General features: G+C 40.5%; 1 pseudogene; it reads left to right on the top strand.

The window, feature by feature from the left end:
• The first annotated feature begins 2,705 nt into the window (after positions 1–2,705).
• LOC127492697 (ribonuclease MRP subunit p24 pseudogene) overlaps positions 2,706–11,734 on the top strand; it is an 82,662-nt pseudogene continuing 73,633 nt past the window's right edge.

Raw genomic sequence — 11,734 nt, 5'->3', positions numbered from 1 at the left:
GCGCGCGGGGCGTGAATAGATAGGGAACGTGGGGCTAGTGCAAGGCTGTGGTGCGGGCGCAAAGAGGCGCGGAGACCGCGGAGTACGCGCGCGAAGCCGGGAAGCCGCGCAAATGAGAGAAGCGTGGGCTGAAGCGGCTCAGAGCCGGGAAGCCGCCGAGAAGCAGCCTCGGGGGGGGGGGGGGCGCCAGGAAGCCGCAGGGATAAGAGAAACAGAAGTTTTAGAAGTAAAATGAGAGAAATAGGAATGCTGGTAGATAGAAGTAAAATGGGAGAGATAGGAATGCCCGGAGATAGAGAAATAGAGAAAAACAAGGCCTCCCCTCAATATGGCAATGAGAGAGCTTGGATTCGGTCTGCCTGATTAGGGAGGTGGTGAGCACCTGCGGGTGGCTAGCAGCTTATGCACCGCAGGTCACCGAATTAACATCAATAAGTCTCCCCACAATACCGCAATGAGAAGGCTTGGATTCGGTCTGCCTGATTAGTAAGGCGATAAGCACCAGCAGGCACCTCGACCAGAGTATGAGCTGCAGGTCACCGAAGATAGGCACGAATCAACACCAATAAGTCTCCCCACAATACGGCAATGAGAAGGCTTGGGTTCGGTTTGCCTGATTGATAGGGCTTGTAAGCACCTGCAGGCAGTTCTAGCAGAGCAGAGCATGCGCTGCAGGGCACCGAACTCAGGCACACATCAGTGCCTAAAAACCTCCTCACAACATGGCGAAGAGAGGACCCGGATTCGGTTTGCCTGGTTGATAGGGCTTGTAAGCACCTGTGGGCAACTCTAGCAAGCAGAGCAGAGTGTGCGCCGCGGGGCACCGAAGACAGGCGCGTATCAACGCCAAAAATAAAAAGAAAGGGGGATCTGTGGGGAGCAACTTGGACTAGACTAAGTTACTGGAATTAAGACTTATTCTATGCATCTGCTCTCCCACAATATGGCGCTGAGAAGGGAGAAACAGCTTCTACACAGCTGCCTCCAGTTCAACCAATAAACTGTAGGACTGCTCCTGATTGGAGGAGAGCAGCGTACTCGGCGTGTGGGCAGCCGAGTTGGGATTGGTGGAAGAGGACTATAAAGGAGGAGAGAGACAACATGCACCGGGAACACCTATCCAAATAACACCTGTGCAGCCCCCGAGAGAGCCGGCCGGCCATATGCCGCTCCCCTGAGGAAGTGGGGAAAGTGGCCAGGGGGAACCGCCCTTCCACGGAGGTGGAAGGGACGGTAGCCAACCCAGGAAGAACCAGCAGCAAACCCGGGGAGGGCCAAGCAGACAAAAGAACAGCTCAGGGTCCTGTGTCGTTCCTCCACGAAGAGGGGGAGCGACAGGTTCTAGTCCCGGTCGGGGCGCCGGATTCTGAACCAGTTGCCCCTCTTCCAGGCCAGCTCTCTGCTATGGCCCGGGAGTGCAGTGGAGGATGGCCCAAGTGCTTGGGCCCTGCACCCCATGGGAGACCAGGAGAAGCACCTGGCTCCTGCCTTTGGATCAGTGCAGTGCGCCGGCCGCAGCGCTGGCCGCAGCAGCCATTGGAGGGTGAACTAACGGCAAAGGAAGACCTTTCTCTCTGTCTCTCTCTCCCTCACTGTCCACTCCGCCTATAAAAAAAAATAAAAATAAAAAAAAGTCGAGAGAACAAATCACATACACATAGAATAATACCCAGCATCAGTTTACCAGACTACCCCAAGGATATAAAAGCAGCCCAATAATAGCACATACCATGATAATGAGTTACCTTAAAGAAATCAAGGACAAGCATCCAATGTCCAAATCTTATGATATGTCAATGATATAATCATTTATGCAGAGGAAAAGGAAACAGTTTCTAAATCTTTAAGTTTATTGAACAATTTAGGGACAATGGGAAGACAATCAAACAATACAAAATACAAAGCCCAGCAGTGGTGTTGGTGATATAGTGGTTAGCATAGCTGCCTTCCAAAATATACAACCCAAGCCATCAGGTAAAATTCTCGGGCATAGAATGGAACAATGAGGGTAAAATAATCCCTAATACTATAATAGGGAAAACAGAAAGTTTACCCACACCATCAGATAAAAATGGAGGACAAAAATATTGGATTGTTTGGGTATTGGAGGAACCATATCCCACATTTACAAATTATACTTAAACCAATACATCCAATAACCAGAAAAGCCTCCAATTTCACATGAGGCCAGCAATAACAATAAGCCCTACAAACCTTAAATCAATATGTTAAAACATATCAAACATTACATAAATAATGGGAGGCAATATTAATATAGTTGTTATATTTCTGGAAGGGTATGGTATTGGGCACTTTATAAAACCACTGAAGAATGCAGTACACCAACTGGATTCTACTGCAAGTACTTTCCATACTCAGATTTCAAATATTCCCAATTCAAAAAGACAGTATGGACTCTATATGAAGTGTTAAGAAATGTCAGCCCTCTATGTTAGGACCAACCCATAAAAATTTGAACAACTCTACCTATGGTACCATGGGTCAATATGACTAGAGAGGCAATCCATGGGGGTACATCTGGAACCAAAGATATTAACTTGGAAATGATATATCCAAGAATTTCTGAAGGACCATGAGGCAAAGATGGGTAAAAACACCTCAAAAGTTACCAAACAGGTGGCTGAGATGACAGTGGCTCCACTTCCACAAAGAGACAAAAATCCACTGCCTAAACCCTTTGGCACATGAGGACCAAAGCAGAGCAACTCAGGAATGCCTGGTTTACAGATGCCTCAGCCTTGGTTGACAATGGGAAGCTGCACTGCAAAACTGCAGCCTACCGACCCTCAGATGGAATGATCCTGACAAACTCGGTGCAACATGCAGAGATCCTTGCAATTTGTCTATTATTAGCAAGAACAATCCAAGGACACAAGCTCATTTACATTTTCAGTGTTTCATGGTGCGCATGCGATGGAGTGGCAATTTGGTCTAGTAAATGGAAACAAAATAATTGGCAAATTCATGGTAGAGACATGTGGTCTGAAGAGACAAGGATTAAGATAACCGAGTCAACACTTAAAATAATGATTACTCATGTAGATGCTTATACTAATAAAACTAATCATGAAGCACAATATAATGAGATGGTAAATAAGCTTGGTAAAATAGCTCAAGGACCAACTATTAAAATTATCAAACACCCCAATAATTGCAAAATTGACATAATTGCAAGATTAACATACCTAAATTAAAAATCACTAAAGAAAATAGAAAATACAAAGTAAAAAGTACACTAAAATTAAAAAGAAAATCCAAGTGGAAAATAGTTAATACCAACTCATTAAAGATAACAGGAGAAATTATTCAATTACATCAATAGTTAGGACACAGAGGAACACATGGAATGTATAAATGGGTTATGGACAGAAACCTATCCATCAGGTAGCAACAGTGTAAAAATGCTATTAAAAATGTAAAGGCTGTCCAAATATAAAACTGAGATTTAGACGTAGAAAACCACCATCAAGTTATAAAATTAGAACATTTAACTATTTATACAAACAGGTTTAATAGGACCATTACCCAAGTTCAAAAATAATTATGCATGTATAATAGTCGACACTGGAATAGGAATTGCTAGAGAATACAAACACCCAATCCAGGTCACCACCATTAGTACGTTATGGACATGGATTTTACACTTTGGTGTCCCAATAGTGATCAATAGTGATCAAGATACTCACTTTACAGGATCTAAAGTTAAAAGATGGGCAGAAAATTTTGACATAATATGGAATTATCATATGTCGTATAATCCACAATCCAATAGCAACATAGAAAAGTTTAAGGGACTAATTATAAATAAAATAATCCAAGATGATAATAGTAAAAAATTACAAAATGCCCTAGACATTGCAGTTTATGATTTAAACTCCACACCAAGAATAAACAAGGAAAGTCCACATAGAGAAAGTATAATACAAAATGTCAATGACTTATTAGAATTATCACAACAAAATTCAAAACCCCAAATAAAACTATATAAAATAATTAACAAAGCTTTTAAGGATTAAACATTATCATCACAGTGAATTATAGCCAGTGGGCCAAGAAATACATGCTGGACCAAAAGCAGAAAAGGACAACTAGAAGTCTCAAGAAGGGGTCAATTAACATTTTTGTAAACTCAGATCAAAATTCACGTACTGGAGCAAGATCACCACTACATTGCAACCTGGATCCCTCAACAACAGGAACCATCATTAGCTCATAAAAACCATTACTATCCTCAGATGGATTACTGAGAACCAACTACTGGACACCCTTGTGAGTATCCTGGATGACAGTCCAAACTCAGATATTGATTATGACTAAATAATGCCTACCTTGATGACGGGATACCAATTTTCCTGTATAACCCTGTGAAACCAAACTCAATATTCATCAAAATAGTACTCCTTATGATATACATAACTTGCCTAATTTTTACCATCACTGTCCTGTTTGTTCACAAAAAGCATAATGTCCAGCATCTAAACACCAGTGATTGGCAGACAAAGCTCATCACTAACTACACCTTCTGTTTCATTGAAACCTGAGAATAACAATCAATGGATATTATTACCTGTACTATAATCTCAATCAACCCATATGCATATACAATAGACCTGCAGAGCCTAGATGGCATTATACAAAGATTCCATCCATCACCCTTTACACCAGATCAATTCCTGATCAGATACAGAATCCAAGAATGTAAAGACAAAACCCGAGTGTATGGAAACAGATGAAACAGATACAGATATAACCCTGAGTGATGACAAAACAGATATCAATGATATGAACAGATGGAATTGACTCTATAATCAATGATGAAATTGGCACTGAAGACTTAATCCAGAAAATTTCCATCTACTAATAACTTGCCTTGAGGACCCCCACAATTAAATATTCACCAACTCACTGATTTATACCAACTTCTGGCACAGTTAATGAAAAAAATATTTGGATGAAATCCACAATGTTCTCCAAGATAATGAAGAAACAGAGTAATGGAAGCCTAGTTAATCCCTTCACCCTTGTCCTTGCCCTTCACCTCATCTTTCAATTTAAATTTCTAAATTATGCTCAGACTGGTGCATCTCCAACCATAATACCTCAACCCACAGAAAAAGTAACAGAATGGACCTATTTAGACAACAACATTACTTAAGTAGCCAGATACTTTGTTTATAAACAGCTTGCCAAAAATATCTCCTACAACATAAATAACTTCTATGCCAAATATGCCTTCTGCTTTTATGTAAGCAAGAATGTTTATACAGGCCAGTGCAAAGAATACTACAAACAAATAAAAGATACAGTGTCTGGCACTATACACATTTGGATACAACAAAAGACCCACCAGCGATAACTACAACCAACCCACATAGATGTGAAGAATTAGAAATATGGAGACAAGTTACGGCATCCAAAGCAATATACCCATACTACTGGAAGATATTAGGATATGATACAATACAAATATTACAAGTAAATGAAACCCATGGAAACGCAACACAAATAGTTAAGCTATAACAACATCATGGAAACAGATCAAAAGGAAACATTGACACAACATGACCAGTTTAATTGCCAAAACACCATGAACTTTAAATTTTTCTCAGCCTGAAACTAATTCTGGTACCAGTTGGATATGGAGGATGATGAGGCCTATGAGGACTATGAAATAAAAAAACATAACCAAGAAGAGGAAGAAAAAGAAGAGGAAGAAGCAGAAAAAGAGAATACTACTTCTTCCACTTCAACTAAGAAAAAAAAAAAAAAAGAGATAAAGGTCCAAGGATGCCCATGATATACCCTAGATTCTCATCCCTGACCGAACCAATACTGTTCCTATATGGACTTCCATGTCCACAAGATATCAGAAGAACATACAACAATATAAATACCACAATATTATGTGTGATAGATTTTCCTAACCTACCAAATAATGGAACACTTAACACAAAAATTATAATAACCACTGGGGCCCAACAGTAAGAAACATCTCACAACCAAGTGTTGAAGACTCATGGAAAATTACTACAGTAGTGGGCCGGCGCTGTGGCTCACTTGGTTAACCCTCCGCCTGTGGTGCTGGCATCCCCTATGGGTGCTGGGTTCTAATCCCAGTCCCTCCTCTTCCATCCAGCTCTCTGCTGTAGCCCGGGAGGGCAGTGGAGGATGGCCCAAGTGTTTGGGCCCCTGCACCTGCATGGGAGATCAGGAAGAAGCACCTGGCTCCTGGCTTCAGATTGGCACAGCACCGGCCATCTGGGGAGTGAACCAAAAGAAGGAAGACCTTTCTCTCTGTCTCTCTCACTGTCTTTAACTCTATCTGTCAAATAAAAAAAAATGAAGACTTTAAAAAAAAAAGAAAATTACCACACTAGGAACTGATTGTCAGAAATACCCATAGAAGCTAAAATAAACCATCCCACAAATCTTCAAAAAAAGATCTATTATGGACTAGATGCTGAACAAATATCTCAATGTACACAGATCAGTAATGCCTACTTTTTTGGATCGAATATACCAGGAATCATTAATAATAATCAAAATGCCACAGATTGGACACCATCAATTGCTATTATTTGTTTCCCACAAACTAATATCCAATTAACAAAGATTCAAAGCTATAACATTCAATATGTTAAATGGACAAACTACTTTGGACAAAACGTAACAACAAAATGGATTAACAAAACACTGAACTTCAAGCAAACAACAATAACATAGCTATAAGTTACAAAATTGAACAAAACAACCTTAATTCAACTTTGGAGAGCCAACTCCTCTCACATAGAATGACTAGAAGTTAATAATAATAGTTTCACAGTCTTCTGGTTTCATAAAACAAAGGATCAATTAATCAATTCCAAGTTCTAAAATAGATGAGTTAAGTAGACTAGATATGTTTGGAAGAACATTCCCAATTATAGATTTACTGAGGGCCGGTGCTGTGGCTTAGTGGGTAATTCCACTGCCTGCAGTGCCGGCATCCCATGTGGTCACCTGTTTGAATCCTGGCTGCTCCATTTCAATCCAGCTCTCTGCTATGCCTGAGAAAGCAGTAGAAGACGGCCCAGATCCTTGGGCCCCTGCACCTGTGTGGGAGATCTGGAAGAAGCTCCTGGTTTCGGATCAGTGCAGCTCGGCAATTGCGGCCATCTGGGGAGTGAACCAGTGGATGGAAGACCTCTCTTTCTCTCTGCCTCTCCTTCTCTGTCTGTGTAACTCTTACTTTCAAAATAAATCTTTTTTTTTTCTTTTGACAGGCAGAGTGGACAGTGAGAGAGAGAGAAAGACAGAGAGAAAGGTCTTCCTTTGCCGTTGGTTCACCCTCCAATGGCCGCTGCGGCCGGTGCACCGCGCTGATCCGATGGCAGGAGCCAGGAGCCAGGTGCTTTTCCTGGTCTCCCATGTGGTGCAGGGCCCAAGCACTTGGGCCATCCTCCACTGCACTCCCTGGCCACAGCAGAGAGCTGGCCTGGAAGAGGGGCAACCGGGACAGAATCCGGCGCCCCGACTGGGACTAGAACCCAGTGTGCCGGTGCTGCAAGGCGGAGGATTAGCCTAGTGAGCCGCAGCGCCAGCCCAAAAGAAATCTTAAAAAAAAATTTACTGGCCTTCCATGGAGCAAGATCAAGTTACACATCAGACACAGAATGCATACTACAATATAACTCATTCTTACATTGAGACGATACACAAAATCAGAATTTACCTATCCTGGACCTTCACATACCAATAAAATATAAAGCTACGACCAGACAATACTACTGAGTGCAAAAGCAGATCATTTGTTGCAACACGTGAATCTAACATCATAGATTATAAAACCCTAAAAGTTCAGATGAAATACTTACAACTAACAAAATGTTCAACAGAAAACATACCTATATTCACAAATGTACAGTATCACTTAAAACAAGTGGGTAACAACGACTTGGACTTTTGGATAACATATGGACAGTGATTCCAAATTTCTTAAAAAATATTCAACACTACCATATTCCTTCCAACTCTTACTACCCCATTATGGAAAATGGACATTGATGGATGTGATGATTAAAGAACATCTTCTTAACTACTCATTATCAGTAGGACATTGGCAAAAACTTCATAATCAAAAGACATATCTTCCCAATCTCCTTTAAGAATTATGATATTAAAAAGGGATGAGAAACACCATGCATTATCAATCGAGGAAAGTCTAATTCAACATATAAATTAATATTAGCACATTTAAAGCAGGATTTGCCTGCAAAGGCCATATGAGTGAACTGATCATCAGAAAATCACCAGTGATATCCCCAACTTAAGGATTCCACTCCCACATTCATCGTAAATCCATAAATAACCAAAATAAAAATAACATTTTCACCAAAGACATTGATACTATAAGAAAATGTAAATTACTGTAAACACAAGGATTCATAACTATCCCAATTCTAAAAATTTAACAATCAACAAAGACAATTACTGGGAATCTTTCAATGGATCACCATAGCAGGCCTAGCTGTTGGAGAAATAGCAAACTCAGCAAAAACTTAAAAAAAAATCAAAACAGAAATAACAAAACTCACAATGGTATGGAACTACCAAATAGTAGTGATCAATGCATTATCTACTTCACTGAGAACAACATGAATCAGCAATTTGGAAATACAACATGAAATGCTCAAAGATACTGTTAAGACAATGCACTGGGCCAGCGCCGCGGCTCACTAGGCTAATCCTCCGCCTTGTGGCGCCGGCACACCAGGTTCTAGTCCCGGTCGGGGCACCGGATTCTGTCCCAGTTGCCCCTCTTCCAGGCCAGCTCTCTGCTGTGGCCCGGGAGTGCAGTGGAGGATGGCCCAAGTGCTTGGGCCCTGCACCCCATGGGAGACCAGGATAAGTACCTGGCTCCTGCCATCGAATCAGCGCGGTGTGCCGGCCGCAGCGCACTGGCGGCAGCGGCCATTGGAGGGTGAACCAATGGCAAAGGAAGTCCTTTCTCTCTGTCTTTCTCTCTTTCTCACTATCCACTCTGCCTGTCAAAAAAAAAAAAAAAAAAAAAGGACAATGTACAAAAACTAAGAAAAGATTAAGAAAATCAATCGACGACAATTAACCATTATGCACAAACAGCCTACATGCCTACAATTACAACACCTCATGGACCAAGCAACTGATGAAATGAGACAAATTTTCAGAACTGGAATAGCACGGCATACTCTAGTCTCACTAGCCTTCCTGGATCCCACAGAAGAATCAAAATGTCTACAAGAGACATGCAAGATGGATTTACTACAAATTTCTACAGAAAACAAAGTTACTGCACATAGGCTATGGTAATCCCCAGGAAAATCAGCAACATAGCAGTAATACCAGCTGAGGATACCATATGGTTAGATGAACAAATATTCAAAACAGATGACCTCAACCAAATATCCCCATTTGTATACATCATAATAGGAGACCCAGTACCAGAAACTGCATTGATCAAAACAGCACCAACAGGCATCCCAAGCAGAATAACAGATCAAGGAAACTTCAGATTCATTATATGCTCTCAGAAAAAGGCCAACATCACAATTTTTGGCAAAAATAATACCAATCAAATATTCAGCATTGACAACAAATTTATACAAGCCCTAACTGCATGAAAGTTACCATGAGTAATGAATCTGAAATTTCTACTATCATCAGGTAAAGAAAAATAAAAATACCAGCAGGCAGTCTAGGAGCGAAAGAACAACTATGGAAATCCATTCAAGAAGGACAAATAAAGTTAAATGAACATATTAAACATAACCTAAAAGCAGTAGAGACATTACAAGAAGATACCATCAAAGACATAAAAACAGCTCAACAAAATGATGTTTGACTACAGTAAGTAGTTCACATCCTTAATACAGAATAAATTGCCTAGGGCCATATGGTCCAGATTATCAACAAAAAATGGACCTTAGATGGCAAAATATGGAGAACAATTACCCTTTGACACATGTGCTTGGGCACATGGACCTTCTCAGGGATACTACAATGAGTTATCCAAGTTTCTTTCATTGATCTAGGTATTATAATTACTATATATGTTATACTCAATTGTTTAAGTGCTTGATTAATTCATTGTTCAATACAGTTGAAAACCAAGTCAAACAAACAATGTATGTTATGCTGCCTCATTTCAAGACCTGTGTATACAACACTTCCTAGAATGTGCAATGAACAATATATATATGAAGACATGCATCTGTATGTTTGATTTTATCAAATACAAAAACTGTAAGGAAGTAGGGTCAACACAGTTGAATTTACCAAACATAATATAAGGATATAAGTTCAACCCCTTTTTGTAATCAAAATCATTTGTTTGATTTACTCAGACAAAATCAGGATGAATTGTTAAATTAAGCTAAGTTAGATAATTATGTTAAGGAGGCCCAGAGTGAATTAATGGCTAGGCTAGCGTATATAAGACATGTGTACAAGGTGTAAGACTGTTAAAATAATTACAAGTGTGCTATAAAATGTGTTGTCATTCTAGACCATATATCCAAAAATAACTTGTGAAGTAGGTAATTTGCTAAATGGTTAAAATATTAATTGATGAGCCTAGCAAAAACAACTGTAAGGCAATATACTCATCAATATTTGCTGTATGTATCTTCTGAGTCTAGCGACTACAGAAACTGTAAGGCAATACGCTCAGACAAGATGGTACAATATTGTTATACTCTTCCTTCATATGCTAAAATGGGCATCCAGTTTCAGGGGGTGGACAGCTTCACCATAATATTAGCAAGAAATAAGCAAGAGCTAAGCTGACTGCAGCAGATCTGCGTGGACTTGATAAGAACTATCCATGACCCACACACCCTCCTTGGGACCCTACCAGTCCTACGCTGACCATCAAAGAGTATCTAAACTGCAGACTGAAGAGGCCAAGGGAGACTTTCTGAACAGACTCTCCCAAAAGCCCTGGGTTGAGCCACCACACTCAGACCTTCCCACCAGAGAGTTCTCCCAGCCAGCCCTGCACCTGCACAACGCAGAGGCTCTGGGCTCCCCCAATGATGAGGAGGAGGCCCGCCTGCCCAATGCCAAGGCCAGGCTATGAGCTCACCTGACGTTGAACCCCTGCTCACCTGAAGCCAGAACTCTACTTGCCCTTCAAGACCTGTGTTCCTTAGCTCAGAGGCACAACCCATGCAGATGTTGTGAGAATACACCCTCTGTGGCTAAGAGGCACTGTGAGGAGCACTGGAGGTACTTTGGGAACCTTGGGTGGTTGGTTTGTCCAGCATGCTGTGTGAATTACAATGTGTGACTTCCCCACTGCATAATAAAATCCTTATTGAAACTAACACAGCCTCCTTGTGTTACACAGCTCACAACACTATATCAAAGTCACTTAAAGAAAGTAATTTAAATCACAGAATACCCTCTATTGTGAATGATCTAAACAATAACTTTAGTTAACCAAATGTCATTATTTTTACTTTACTGTAGATACAGATGAACTTTTGTTAACTAATGTATCTCTTCAAAAGTCATGAATATAAGGAATTCAATGATCGCAAACATTCTGAAACGTTTTGAAGTATTAGTGATTGTAAATAAAACGGTAGTTATGAAATTGCTGTTGTACCTCTCAATTCACTTTGCTACTTCACTTCACATAAGAGGATATTACTTTTTGTAGTTTTTCTCTTCTTTTGGATATTTGATTTTAGCT

Source organism: Oryctolagus cuniculus, chromosome 16 (assembly GCF_051225735.1).
Source record: "Oryctolagus cuniculus isolate XC-2025 breed Fujian yellow rabbit chromosome 16, ASM5122573v1, whole genome shotgun sequence".
Lineage (NCBI taxonomy): Eukaryota > Metazoa > Chordata > Mammalia > Lagomorpha > Leporidae > Oryctolagus > Oryctolagus cuniculus.
The sequence above is the reverse complement of the archived record's forward strand: the minus strand, read 5'-3'. Positions and strand labels throughout refer to the sequence as shown.